Here is a 16,479-nt window from a genome sequence, read left to right as displayed (position 1 = left end):
CAGGTCGGCATAGTGGTGCCTGACCTGCTCACCAGTTTAGGGTATGCCAGTGGCATTGGTGAGGTCACGGGTGAGACGGTCCCAGGCCTCCACCTTATATTGGGAGCCCTGGTATGGGCCCCGCAGCAGTCTCTGTGCATGGTCTTTAACTAGGAGTCCTGCCATGACCTTGGACTCCTGGATGCACCAGCGCTGCGCCCGGAAGCACACTCCTTCTTCCCTTACTGCCATAGTGCCTGTAAGGGGAAGCTACAACCAGTTATGAGATGCATTCCTGCCGCTTGGGTTTAAGTAGGGCTGATTTCCCGCACTTTTCCATGATTGGCCGGTTTGGAAAAGAGTAAGCTATGAGCATACCTACTTACCTAAGGCTGGCATTGTTTAAAGGGGTATACCACTGGGCACAAAGAGTTAGCTGGTCTACACATTGCTCACACCTTATATGCTGGCCTGTGCAATGCTTAGCATTGCTTACATTAGACCTTCATTATAATGCCTTTTTGGCATTGTGTTATTATTCATTACACCTTATATGTATGCCTGGTATCCCTGATTAATATGTACGTACACTCTGTGGGGTCCTTGTATTTTATTGGGGACTTCAACACTCTATTACAATTACACCTCACTTCTGGGCTTACTGCTGTACTCCAGTTCACATATTTATGTTATGTAGGGGGTTATGGCACATATGACTATATACTGATGCCTTTCACAGGTTCACTTTGGTTATTCTATGGTGGGCACATGTTTACTACTACCTCATTCTTCTGTACTTCTGTGATGGCTTGGTGGATAATTACTGGGCCTATGGTGTATAGTGTCCTGGGTTCAAGATCTGCATGGCTGTTTATCTTGTTGATGGGCAGAACAAGGGCCATTGGATACAGAGTAATTAAGGCACTTTTGAGCAGTTGTAAGCGGGTTTGTGTGATGGTACGCACTGCTAACCTGCAGTTACATCTACTTAAGGAGAGTTAGCTTTGGAATTGCTTAGCCAGTGTAGGCATTGCTTACCACCTCGCAAACGGGCTTACACCCGCTAACTAGTGCTTAATTATGCTTACTACTGCTTATTTGTACATAGACCTGTAAATGAATACTCTCCAATGCCACCAATGACCAAACCAAAAAATGCACAGTTCTGATATTTCCAAATGACAACAAGTGGACAATCACTTTTAGTGCTTTCATTCACTTTTAATGTGTGAACTTCCTCAGAAACAACAATCCCTACTCTAAGACTTCCTTTTATATCTAAATAATAATTGCTAAACAGGAAATGACATAACAGCCATTTCAATTTCATACAAATCGCTTAAAATTACAAGTTGTTAAAAATCATGAATGAAAATAAATAATACTCAATAATAACATATTGTATACATATTTAAATAATTTCAATATTTGTGTGGTGAATCAATGTTAATACTTTAAAAAACATTTTATATTAATAGCCTCGTTGAGACCCGGTGCACTGTCAGCACCCAAATATAACTGCCAGTATGCCTCTTTGCACTCTAATAAATTGTTTAGATCTCCATTTAGAAATACTTTTTCTACTTTGTCTAAAACAAAAAATTAAAACTTTTTAAAATCCTTACATGTCACTGCATGTCTAGCTAATGAGTTATTTTTATCTTTTTTCTAATGGCTAAAACATGTTCATAAATTCTTCGCTTCAAATTTCTCATTGTCTTCCCTATATAGTAACTATCACAGGATGAACATGTTGCAATATAGACTACCTGCTCACTATTACAGTTATAGTAGTCCTTTGCCCAAAAAGTTGTGTTGTAATAACTAAGTGTAACAAAAGAAGAATTTGTTATGAACCTACATTGCTTGCAAATGTGAACATGTTTTAGCCATTAGAAAAAAAATTAAAAATAACTCATTAGCTAGACGTGTAGTGACATGTAAGGATTTTAAAACGTTTTAATTTTTTGTTTTAGACAAAGTAGAAAAAGTATTTCTAAATGGAGATCCAAACAATTTATTAGAGTGCAAAGAGGCATACTGGCAGTTATATTTGGGTGCTGACAGTGCACCAGGTCTCAACGAGGCTATTAATATAAAATGCTTTTTAAAGTATCAACATTGATTCACCACTCAAATATTACAATTATTTAAATATGTATACAATATGTTATTATTGTGTATTATTTATTTTCATTCATGATTTTTAACAACTTGTAATTTTTAAGTGATTTGTATGAAATTTAAATGGCTGTTATGCCATTTCCTGTTTAGCAATTATTATTTAGATATAGAAGGAAGTTTTAGGGTAGGGATTGTTGTTTCTGAGGAAGTTCACACATTAAAAGTGAATGAAAGCACTAAAAGTGATTGTCCACTTGTGGTCATTTGGAAATATCAGAACTGTGCATTTTTTTTTTGGTTCTTGTACATAGACCTGCTTACTAGTGCCTTATTCATTATGATACTGACACCTCACATGTGCAGTTACTGCAGTACTCCAGTTCATAAATATTATTTAGTGGGTTATGCAACAAAAATATTGGTCATAACGTGCTTTGCCATGTGAAATAGAATGTGCTGCAGTGGGACTTGAACCGGGAATGCTTGTTCATTAGGCAAATGTTCTGCCCACTACACTATCGCTGTATTGCTTCATTTGTATATATCTTCCTTGTTATCCTCTTCAGCTTTTTAAGCTGTTTTAACTGTAGCTAAGCAATGGGCATACCCACACACCTACAGTTAGCTTCAATCAGATTTTTAAAAAATGAAATTAGGGTTTCTTTATTTCATTACTACATTCTGTTGCTGTTATACGCATAAGGGGGACTTTTGGTGGGGATTTGCGGACACCTGTGAGCGGTCTCGCTCATTGCATACCCCTTTCTACTGTTCTAAATTGTAGGGGCATGTTTATTCTGAGAGCTCTGCTCTCAGACATGCCCCCTGCACTCTTACACACTCCATGTAAGTCTAGGAGCTTGGGCAGTGTGCCTTATTAATATGCATAGCACACTGCCGTCCTGCTTCTAAATGGTCGCTTCCATACAGGGCTAAGCTAGTCCTGTACAGAAGTTTAGTAAATCCAGGGGATTGTGTATTGGTCTTCATCAGCATTACAGATGACTGGCATTCAGGGTGACGTTTTGAGATTTCATTCTCAAAGGTGGGGTGTGCAGGAGTCCAAAGTGTTTGTTGGACTCCTAGTGAATGATTATGGTCCCCAGCTGTTGCAGGAGCACTATCATGGATCAGATTACAAATCAGATGCATGGAATAGTTTGGCCTGGGATTTGTCCAGTGTTACCAGTATCCCCTGCACTGGTGAAGAGTGTAGAAATAACTACTGATACCTCAGAATGAGGAAGAGGGATGCCGTCAAATGTTGTCTGGATGAATGTAGGATGGCTGGCACTCCACAGATGTGTGAGTATCACTTATAGGCACTGCTTGAACAATGAAACAGCTGCATCTGTTTCTGACTGCTGACCTTAATGTGTTTATATGTCTCCCACAGCTAATGTGGAGAGAATACAAAATGTGTGAGCCTATGAGGGAAGACTGAGAAAGATTAGAGATACAAGTAGTATGTATGTTTCAAAATGGTAATGTTATTTTAGCATTAGGATTAAATTCAGATTATTGTGCTAAACGTTTGTATCACTGTGAGTATGCATTTTTCCATGGTACTGTAATATTGGGCATGCATTAGTATGTTTAAGAAACAGTCCCGTATTACAGAGTAGATAGGGGATGTCATTTAGAAAACTACACTTCCAGAGTATAGAGGATACATTTCAGTTGACATAAATATTGCAATGTAAATCATTACCTATGCACCAGAGACATCACGAGCATGCTGCAGATTGTTATCATTATAACAGTGAACATGTAGGTATAACAGTGCAAGAGAAAGAGTGCTGGCATTATGCTGTATTCCAAATGGAAAGTAAACTATTACACTGGTCACTGCTTCTGGTTCGGATAACACAGTCTACTAATGTAAGGGCAGCTCTTTGCAATAATGTTTTAAGTTGTCTACACTAACATTTGAGTACTGTTATATATTCATAATGATAGCAGTGGAAGGGCAAACCTCTATACCTGTGCCCCAGACAGCCTGCTGTCAAATGTAAACATTGTACATGCAACATGCATATGTTCAACATATGCAAGCAAGAATGTTTGTTGGATGCAATTGCAATCTGATCTGTAGTATAGTGTGTATGTGTTAGTAACATGGTAGTAGTCAATGTAATAAAGGTATTTATTAACATTTGCTATTGTTGTATGTAAAATGTAAAATAATATAGTACATTATTTATAGAAAGCTTTGTATATTATCTGTGCAGTTACTAATGTTCTTTTCTGTTTTTCTCTCACCCCAAACCTTCTCTTCTTTTTTCTCATTTTGTTTCATTATATCATTATTATATTATGTTTCTAATAATATTTTCTATTATAATACTTAATTTGTATTTTTTATGTAAATGTTATTTTGTACATTATTTTGTGTTATGTTTATTTATTTTTTTACATTTTATTGTCATTTAATATTACTATAGCATGGCAGAGTAGGACAGTTCCCCCTAGAACGCCTACACTCCCTCTACCAGCTACAGCACCAAGGCCTAGCACTTCTGGGCTGCAGCCTGGCGGTATTCCCCTGTAGGCCCTGCCCTGCCTGCACCCTTAGGTAGTTCTGCCCCAAATTATAGGCCTGTAGTTCTCTCTGGGAGCAGAGGCAGGGGGGTGATTTTGATACCTGAGCTGAACTGCCAGGTTTGGTGCATACAATTGTGCACCACACAATTAGAGCACATCTACACCAAGTGGAGACACTACTCTCCATTGTCATAATGAATAACACAAGGAGACCCAGACGTCAGACACAGTAGCCATTGGCACAGTAAGGTGACAGTGATGTCAGTCAATTGGGTGGGGACTTGATTCTTACTGTCACCAAACATGACGTCCATAGGCTCATGATTCCTCCATCCCACCCCAATCAAGGTGTTCACCCCACCACTTGTTTCCTTCACTGACACTGTCTTTGTCTTGTATGTCTTGTCTGTCTGCAAATGCTTCCTCACCTTCTAAACCTGCCCATCCCAGACCTTGGTTGGGGTGGGGGTGGAGGAATCAAGGGCCCATGGACATCAGCACAGTAACAGTGTGACTCAAGTTCTCACCCACTGGATTTTCAGCACTGTTCCATCACTGTTCCAGTGGCTGCAGTGGTCAATCCCTTGGCCTGCAGCCTGACTGCCATACAAGGATGGACAGCTTGTTCTCCATCCAGCATAGGCATGTGTCCACAGTTTGATGCACAATCCTATGCACAACATCTGGCAACTCCACATCAGTGATGTAAGCACCCTCCCTGCCTCTGCTTCCAAAGGCAACAACACACCTGGCCCCTGGGGAGGATCTACCTGAGCATCTAGGTAGGGCATGAGCAGCAGGGGGGTGCCACCAGATGGCAGACCAGAAGTGCTGGGCCTTGGTGCTACAGCCCGTGGAGCAAGTGTAGGCAGATCACCAGGAACTGGCCTACCCTGCTGTGCTGTAGTTTTAACATAAAGAAAAAACAAAAACCAAAATGAAAAAAAAATACATTAAACAAAACTAATCAAAGATTTTTACCAAAAGAAAAAATTATAACAAACATTATAAAAAGGTTAAATAATATTAATGCAAACAGAAGAATACATAATGAAATTTAACATAAACGAAAATAAAAATATACATAAACCATAAAAAATAATAAAATTATATAGTAAGGTGAAATATGATTAAAATGATATCATAATAAGAAGAAATAATGCATAATAAAAATAAGTAATACATAAATAACAAAAAGAAGATGTGGTGTGGCGTGAAGGAAAAAAAGGAGAATCTCCAAACAACTTCACACATTATACAACAAGCTTTCAAAAATAACTTTCTTGTCTTCTGATATAGTCTACTATAAACAATTACAACTGCTAATAAATCCCTGTATTACTTGGACTACATGTACAGTGCTTGCACGAGACAGCAGGCCACTGCAGGTACAGGTCTGGAGGTATGCACTCCAAATGCTATAATGATCATTACATAGCAGTGCTATATTTCTATTGATGAAAAGCTAACAAAATATTGTAATTGGATGATTTTTATATTGGGGGGGGTGTGTGGTATTACAAGCGGTGTCTTCTGTAAAACTATACTTTTCCATTTTAATATAACATAATGCACACTCTCTTTCATTTTACACTTTATACACTTATGGGCACTGTTATGTGGGAATGTGCAACTGCTGCTTTGCATCTCAGACCACACCTCTCCACCTTTTACAGCAGGATATCTGGACATGTCATACAATATTGGGTGTACAAGGACCCATAATTAGGAACATATTTCAAATGTTGCTATTACACACATTGATAGTTGCATAGGAGTTGATTTAACATAACTTTCCAACACTCATTTATTCATTGACTTCTAAATAATATACTTGCCAGATAACCATGAGTCCTACAATGACCAAAGCAAAGCAGTGATTCTTAAATCTGGATTTTCATCAGATAGAAGTAGTATTGTAAGGTACTGTACAGATACATATTTCCAAAAACGTACAGTATGATATAGCAACTAATCCATCTATAACTGTTAAAGCTGCAATAAGAGTGCTTTATATAATTATTCTTACTTACTACCTGCTTGTCTCTTTCTCTCCAGTCACCTAGGTGGGACCTCACATTCGAGACCATCTGTTCTGCAGCTGTAGAAAAAGGGAAAAAAAAGCAGTTATGAATACCAGTGTTTACCATAACTAGCTTGAGTATTTGCAGGTAATACATGTAAATCATACTTATACATCACCTGGGTGTTCCCCGCCTGGCAATCCCTGATCCACTGATCAAGGGTATCCCTCTTTCTCTTACAGAGGTCATCATAGTGGTGATGACACTGTTCACTGGTGTGGTGGATACCAGTTGCACTGGTAAGTGCCCTTGCCAAACTCTCCCAGGCTTCCGCTTTGTATAGGGTGCCAGTATAGTCCTCCTGAAACAGGCGTGGACCATGATCCCTAACCAGGAGCCTAATAAAAACCTTGGACTCCTGGACACCCCAGAACTGTGCTCTAAAACTCACACCTTCACCTGTACCAGACATTGCTGCACAAGTCAAATCTCAATGTAACTTGCACTTACTGAGAGTGTGCACTCTCTAGAATTTGATACATTTGTAAATGGTACATGCTGTTTACCTATATTGTATAAATATATGTATAAAAAAAACAATATTTGCATGATGCTAAGCACGAGCCACCTTTTTAAAATATGTTGGCAAAGAGCATCACCAAGACGATATACATGTAATACAATATGCAAAAAAATATGCACATAAATATAAGAGAATATGCATTCTCTAGATTAGAACCCAGGACTATCTGCATTTCTGCTGAAGACTTAACCCATGTCACCATGAGGGTAGTGACATCATTAATGTAGTTTTAGCACTTATTATCCCCTCCAAGGTATGACAGTAGTGCGGCTCCATTTAGTGGGTTTGTGCAACACTTTTGTATAGTGATATGTACTGAAAGCATCCTGTTTCTATTTTTAAATGTCTGGGACATGTCTGGTACATGGGTTGCCCCTCTGCGCAAACCCAATAAGGATCAGCAAGCACTGTGGTGAGTCACGCAAACACGCGGGAAGAGTAAAAATAAATAAGGACACAAGATGGGCTAGGATTTCTGGATTCCAGATGGATGGATTGACTCCATACTCTTCTGGTGCTGTGTGATGAGAGCGGACCATCGATGCCAACATGAATACATTATCCGTGCTGTTCTGCAAAGTTTCACAGCCAATACAACTGGGACACACCACATAACCTCACTTAGGTGCAATGTGCATCATGGATATGCAGTATGCGCTACTAACAACATTTCACAGCCATGTACACAGGTACACTCCATGTAGGCTCTATCTTGGAGTGAATAGGCTCTGTGTAGAGCCCATATAGAGTTTATTGAATCCTGGTGTATGTAGTTAAAAAATCTATCTTTTCATGTGTAACATATGACTGCAGAGCCATGTTTTCAAGTAGCTAGATTTACAACTCGCAAGTTAAAATTTCACATGAAAGTCAAAACTTCAAGCCTATGGACATTGTAATATGAGTAACTTAGTCTATATAGTGTGAACGGTGTGATGGGTATTACGTAGGTATGACTAACAGGAAGTTCAAAGAACATATAGCAGGTCATATTAGTGACATTAAACCTAAGTTAATAACAAATGCATTAAGTAAGCACGTTTTGGACAGAGGTGACCAACATATATTTAAATTTATGATTTTAAAAGTGGTTTATAAACCTTTGAGGGGAGGTGATGTGAAGTTATTAACAGAAAGTGAAGAAATTAAGTGGATTTTGCGAATGAAGTCCCATATACCATCTGGATTAAATGACAGTTTCACTTTATGACCTTATTTAAAAGAATTACATCAAAAAGTTTGAAATTGTGTCATGTGATTTTATTACCTATTTAAGCAATGACTGCAACTGTTGAGAAGTATTCGACTGAAGAAGCCTTGATGGGGAAAGTTTTGACTTTCATGTGAAGTTTTAACTTGCAAGTTTTAAATAAAAGATTTTGACTATTCCAGTGCTTCTTTCTCTTTTTGGATTCATTGTGGCATTAAGTACTGGCTAACAACCAATCTGCTGTTTTTTTTTCTGGTCAAGTAGCTAGACTCATCAACTTAAATAAAGTTAGTGTAGACTTGCACTGAAATTCTAAAGAAATGAATAACAGCCTTTGGTTTGATTTGTAACTGAGATCCCTGCTGTTGTAGCTTTAATACTTCTTTGTGAAATCTCAAAGTGAGGCTTAGATATAGCTTTTCATACATAGTCAAAAGATTATTTGGTTAATATACCTTTACTGCCACAAATCAATGTTTAGTATTAAACTCTTTCTCTTTTGGGGTGTTTTGTATCACTTTTGCTCAATACACAAATTACAGCAATGGCTTGGAATACTAAACTATTGACCTTTTATTATATTACATTACATGTAACAATCTTGTACATTTTATCAGTATGTATATATGTATATGGAAAACAAAATTAAAAAAATAAATATATATATATATATATATATATATATATATATACATATATATATACATATATTACCTTCATAATTCTGGCAGCCACATCCCCAAAACAGCTTCCGCGAACTGCAAATTGTGATTTCTGAAAACCCCGAATGCCGATGGTCCGAGTAACAAAATCTCACCCCTTTTGACCCATGGTAGCACTTGTTTCAGGTGTGGAGCGATCGGAAATGTCAATGTTTGCTGTTTTTTTTTAAATTTAGAGAAGTCGGTGGGACAGAATTCGCGGAGACAGTTCACATATCTGCACATTTGTGGATGTGCTTTCAACAATGTATATATATATATATATATATATATATATATATATATATGTGTGTGTGTGTGTGTGTGTGTGTGTGTGTGTGTATATATATATATATATATATATATATATATATATAGATAGGGAATACCCTTTTGTTGATGTGAGATATGGCTTGGTATATCTAGGTAATACCATTGTGCTGATGTGAGATATGGCTTGGTATATCTAGGGAGTACCCTTGTATTGATGTGAGATATGGCTTGGTATATCTAGGGAGTACCCTTGTGTTGATGTTTATTGCCCTAGTCTGATAGCTTCCCTTATACTCCAATTGATCTGTGGGTCTTGGGTTGAACTGCTATGCAATGTACTGAGAATAATAATGGCTTAGAATGCCTCTTCACCGATTTGCATTTATATATCAAAAGTGGTGATTATTTTTCATGAATAAAGAAACTTTTATCACTGGACTTAAGACATTCCTCAAGTTTAGACCGAAATACAGTACAGTAGAGTATATTAAATGGAGATTATCAAGGACTCTGCATCCTATATCCTATAATGTGTGGGTTATATGCCTAGCTCCAGCCTAATTGTTTAGCCAGGTTGAAATTTTTTTTTTAAATTAGCAGCCTGTTGAACTTCCAAGGCAAGCATATTCTACAGAGTATCCCCTCTAATATAAACAAAGTGTTCCTTAAGCAATGAATTTAATTTATTAACATTGCATAATAACTACGTGTGGGTGAGATATCTAATACCAACTCTAAGGGTTAATGAGTCATTAATAAAACATTTACACAATAATATCATATCACCTCTGAAGAACCTGTCAAAAAATCAAATAGTGTTAACCTAGACAATCAGTCAGCATAAGAAAGACATTGAACTGAATTAATTTATTTTTTTTTTTTTTGGTGAAAAAAGTCTGCACCTGTTCCTGTTCCTTACCTGCCTCTTATTCAGTTTCTTGATACATATCTGTATATTTCCCTTAATATCTTAGTTCCCCCAAATCCATTATCCTCCTTTTAATTCTCACCCCTTAATCTCTGAGCTACAGTCACTGACATTATGTACATTTTGAAATCTGGTACACCTCATCCTCATAACATTCTAGGGATGTGAAATTGCTCCTTTGCTATTCAGCCACATTTCCCAATCTATATAAAACTGTCACTTATCTGCTGAATATCCTCTATCAATTTCTCTTTTAGTGTTATTGTATGTATACCTTTCCATATACATTGAGTACAGTAAAATCACACACACCTCAAAATAAATAGATACATAAATAAATAATCCCCCCACACCCAGAAGCGAACATTTTCCCATCCAATTATCCAGCATTATACCTATTCTTCTACTTAGTTCCTCCAAGTTTCTACTCCAGACATATTTTACTTCTTGGAAAACCTTCAAGTCAGAACACGTCTCTCCTCCCTGTGTTTCTTTCATTTCCACTGCTCCACCCATACCTCTCAACCTCCAGATGAGAGAATCAGGGACAAAGGACCTTAAAATCAGGGACATTCAGGGACACCTAATTTACATAAGATGCATATTTAAATTAGTGCATTAGTGGACATGCCCATCCATTCATTCAATTACACAAAGAAAAATTCAACCAACTATACCATTTAACACAAAGTAAGTTAATTAGCAGGAGAACACTGCAAAATCAACTTTTTTACATAGATACTTTATGCAGCAAAAACACCTTACAGCCACTAAAGACCTATACTTTCACACTTGCTATACATATACACAGATACAACTTCAGGCTTACTTGTATGGTTCCGTTAGCAAATAAATACGTCATGAACTCATAAAACCAAAATGTAAAAAAATACAAAATCAACAAATTCTGCTATACTGTGTTTCCTACCACTTCACACCATTTTTGACTATGTATAGTTAGCAAATTCAATAAATGTCATAACCTTAGCTTGAAACAGCAGCAGAAAGATTTGCATAACAGAAATTTAATTTCCAAGTTCTTTAGAACCTAAACTTAACCCCTTACCCCACACATAAACCTGCATTTCTATTCCGGCATAACTGTTTTTTTTTTAGAGCAGCTTACTTACCTGTTATTGTTGAACTAAAAATAAAATAAAATCCTCACAACCACAGTCCACAGACCTCCCGGGAACAATTATTCCACACACCCACGTGCATGAACACAAACGATGACCAAGTCCACCACGGCAGCCTGGAGCTGTAAAATTCCTCCTTATCCCTCGCCTCGATCACAGATGAATGCGAAGATTTCTTCTCTTCAGTTCTCAAATAAATCCATCCACCATGACCACAGCATGAACAAATGACAATGCTTCCAGTTCACTTGCCTCTGATCCGACTCCAAGTAGTAGCTCAGCCTCAGACAGTCCCCAGAGATTGGTAGTCTTTCACACCATCCCGATGGAGTTGATATGCAGACTGAGCGGACCTAATTGACCCCTCCATCCATACCAGGTCCGCTTCAGCCACTTAAGTCATCTTCCGCTTCCTCTCCGCATGTAGTAATTAAATTGAAGCATGCCGACTGCTGGCTGCATGCAAAACAGGTGCAGTAAAGGAATGCTCTTATTGGCTGAGATGTCTACAGCCAGAACAGAACATGCTTTACTGTAGATCTCGGGTGTTTTTGCACCCAAACCGGGCACTCAGGAAAGTAAGCTTATTTAAGCTTAAAAACGGGTGCATCCGGTTAATTCAGGATGATTGAGAGCTATGGCTCCACCCTCCTTATTCCCTACTCATTTATACCTGAACACTCTGAAAATTTGCAAAATCTGTTGGGAGTTGTTTTTCTGCATCCTCTAATGTTAGCATACAGTCATCTGCAAACAAGAATATATTACTTTTATTACCTCCCCCTTCATATCTTCCCATACTTCTTTCATTTGTGGCACACATATTTGATTACCATTAGGAATAACCCTGGCTACAGGGAGCACCCCTGTTAGTTACCACAACTCATTTCTAGTTTGTCCAGCAATTCTCCACTTACAAATAATTTCATCCAGAGGACCCACTACAAGGCAGGTAATCTCTGAGTCAGTGTTCCATTTCACACTACCTGCTCTATTACTTTATGCATTAATTTCCAGAACACACAGTCAAAAACATTTTATATATCCATCAGAACTTTTCCTGCCTTCTCTTTGCTATCACTTTCAACCCAGCCAATAAAGTTTAATAGCATGCGCCAATAATCTGTGGAGGACCTCCCAATCACAATACCTACCTGTTCCTCTCCTATTATTGCTGGTAACACCTTTTCTAATTTTGCTGTTAAAATTCTTATGAAGAGCGTCTCATCAACATGACAGAAATATATGGCTCTAAAATTCCACATCTTCTGGCTGCCTTTCTGCTTATATAAACTCATAACATTTTGCCTCTAACATTGTTCCTCTTATCCCCTCTCCCTCAAAGATGTTATTAAATATTCTACCAAGGTATCACTCACTTGCAATCCCACTCTTTTATAGACATCTGTTGGGATGCTGTCTTGTCTACCAAACTTTCCACTTCAAAGATGTTTTATGGCGTCATTACCTCCCATTTTCCTATCCATTTGTTTAGTTCTTTCTTTTCACCCTCATTGAATACTTTCCTCTTCCAGACACTAAATCTTCCTTCCATCATAGTCTTACTAGTGTACAAGTCTGTATTACACTCTCTGAAAGTGCTACCATTCCAGCACTATTTTGTGCCATCTGACTTTCTTTTGACTGTATATCCTTCTTCAAACATTCCTCCCTTGTCTTTAATCATCCATCTTATTTAATCATTATTCCCCACAAACCTGGCCCTTTATTTCCATCTTCACTTTAGTTTTTGTCTCTTTCAAGGGTTCCAGTTCATTTTTTAGCTAGATACCTAACTTCTCAAACCTTTCTATGGCCAGTTCCCGTTGATTGCTTTCATTTTGCAGTTTCTCTAATCATTTATTTGTTCCCTTCACCCTTTCTTCTTTTTTTTCCTCCTCATCTCCCCTGTCTTTCTCATCTGTCATTCTTTGCCAAGCTCCTTTTATTCCATACCATCCCTTTATTCCCACTTTCCTCTAATTCTGTTTGTTTAGCCGTTTGACCTCTTTCACTATCTGCTGCATCTATTCTAGATGTTCTGGTTTCTGCCACTGGCCAAAAGTTCCACCTCCATCCATCCATCCATCCATCCATCCATCCATCCATCCATCCATCCATCCATGTATGTAAGACATCTCCCTCCCAGTCCATACAGACTATAGCATGACCAGATATACTTTTCTCTCTAGAAAACACCCCATTCTATCTCTTCCATTATAACATTGTCTATCAATGATCCATCTAGACTAACTGCCTGTTTATTTTAATTATTTGAAAAGGTAAGACCAGTTATACCTGGTTTTATTTCATTCCATACATCTGCAATTTCCAGATTTTCAATGCCCAGTTCTAGCAGTCTTCTGTTTCTAATATGAAACTCTGTTTTCTCATGCAGTCTTTTATTTTATGGGTTGAGAACCCCTTTGAAATAAGTATAACTACTGCTTTATACAGTTCCAGATTTATATCATATGAAATCTGATGTGAGATAATGGGACGACAAATTCAAGTACTTCCCCACAGCTGATGGTGAATCCAAATGCATAATAGAAAGTATTCCTTGGAATGCAGGGAGTCATATCATTGCACATTCATGCTGATGTATTCAAAGTTAAGGAAGGCCTCATGTTCAGAGATTTTGTTGTTAGGTTTCAGGCATTCAGCAGTGCTACTTTGATATAACCTGGATTGGAATTAGCTATGTTGGGTTGTTTATCTGGTGAACTCTGCCTAAAACAGCACTATAAGAGTAGCAGAAGTTTTAGCCAGTATGTAAAAAGCAAGAAGCAAAAGATTATCCCTTGTACAGCAAGTGGATCTATTAGCCATGTCCATGGAATGCAGACACACACTGGATCTCCTTCAGAATTAAACCAATTTACTAGCCAGTTATTCAAATCCAGTTATTTTGCCTTTGAATTTAAGCATAATTCCTGGTGATGGTACAATATTGCTCAATGCCAGGGCCTTGCCCTCTTCAAAGAGATAAGCAAAGAGCTCAGCAATGTCTCTTTGCATCTCCCAAAAGTCAGCTGTTTAAGGTCATACATCCCACATGGACAGCGCCAAGGTCATGACTGAATGCTTTATAGTGCAAGGACCAAAGGATCAAAGGACCAAAGCTGAAGCTAAATGTCACCTTATCCTTAGCCAACCTGGTAAGTGTTGCATCTGTATGTGTTATAAAGGAGCTACCAAAGACTAAGACATTCCTGGGACGTGCTGCACGCTGATGGGACAATAAGGCTCAGGCTTATAGTATAGTTGAGTCCCAGTAACGGTGCGTGTGGGTGTGGCTGTGTGTGCACTGATAGTATTTGTGTATCTGGGAAAAGCTAGCAGAAAGTCTAAAACACATAGGACAGGTGTCTCAACCCCAAATAAGCATGAATGTTGCATGAGGACTCATACATTAAGCAAAGGACTATAATCTTTAAAACAAAATGAAATATAGTTAATGCAACTAGGAATGTTGTGTGGCATCTTTCTTCATTTAGTATTAAGCTAGTTTAAGGGTGTTTGAGATCTTAAGGCTATGAATTTATGATCCCAGATCTAGGAGGTTAGGCAAGGATTTCTTTACTACTTGAAGTTATGTAATAGTTTAGTGCTGTGGCAATGTAGTGTCGTTGTTGTGTTGTTTATTGACAGTAGTTGGGATGGAGAGATTAGTCTTTATCTAGCAAAACAATGATGGCTGAGGACACAAAATGTATAATGAACTTAGTTGCTATAGTAAAGGGGATCAATTTTGAGTGAGATTTTTTTCTGCAGATAATTCAGAAAACACAAATGGCATTATCACTAAAGGTTTCACCTCAGCCCTAACTTTTGGGCACAGTCTGTATGTAGTTTGCATGTTTTCCCCATGTCTGTTCTGGGTTCCATGAAAACTAGCTCTGCGTGATTTGGTCACATTGACTAATATTGCCGGCCAAAAATGGACATGGTTATTTGCCAGTACTATATTTGTTTTTGACCCAGCCTGCTCTGACCTATGCTAAGCAACCCATTCTAAAGATGGGAGGGGTCTATGGGTCCCTATTGGCTAGTATGTGCCCTTGGTCAATAAGCTACTTGTCAGCCTTGGTTACCTGGAATAGTTCTGTTGAGCAAAGCTGAAGTTAAAGCTAATCAGTCTAGAAAAAATAAGCTAAAGATTGCTACACTGAATATAGGTTCACTAACAGGGTGAAGCTTGGAAGAAGATGACATTGTGGTAAGAAGGAGACAAGTTATCCTGTGTATCCAGCAGACAATGTGGAAGGGTAGTGCTGCAAAGTCACGTCGCTTGGCATCCAGAGTCTATTTCTCAGGTGAAGAACAGGCTAGAAATGTGTGAACAGTAGGTGTAAGAATTATAGGAGAGACAAGAATGTTCTGAAAGTGGTGAGGGATGTTATCAGAGTTAGTGCCGGACTCATGTCAATCAGATTCCAGTGTGAAATAAGGTGATGTTCATAATCTCAACCTATGACCCACTGTAGAGTTATGATAGTGAAAAAAGTACAGGACAAAATGGTTTTGTGATGATAATGGGGGACATGAATGCTCACATTAGGACAGGCAAAATGGAGTATTAGGACTGCCTAGATCCATGTGGGTGTGGTAGCAGGAATAAAGAAAGAGACGTCATTCTAGACTTCTGCTTGGCAAATGGCTGATGGTGGTCAACACGTGACTCATGAAGACAGGCAGTCACAGCACCACATACAAGAATGCCCAACATTCAACTAAGGAACATTTCCTACTAGTGATGAAAAAGCACTGGGGTATATTATGAGACCAGAAACTCAGCCCTAGTAAAATTATTAGCCCCAAACCATAAACCACTGGTGGCTACAATCAGTTTCAAGCAGTGGTCAGAGAAAGATCAGGGAACAACAAAGGCTAGCTTAAAAACCTGGAAATTAACTGGGTCAGAATCACAAGTTCAAGGATATACTAAGCTTCTAGCACAGGATCAAAGAA

This window comes from Protopterus annectens, chromosome 6.part0, assembly GCF_019279795.1.
Source record: "Protopterus annectens isolate FY-2018-M chromosome 6.part0, PAN1.0, whole genome shotgun sequence".
NCBI classification, from domain to species: Eukaryota; Metazoa; Chordata; order Ceratodontiformes; family Protopteridae; genus Protopterus; species Protopterus annectens.
This window is presented reverse-complemented; position numbering follows the sequence as displayed.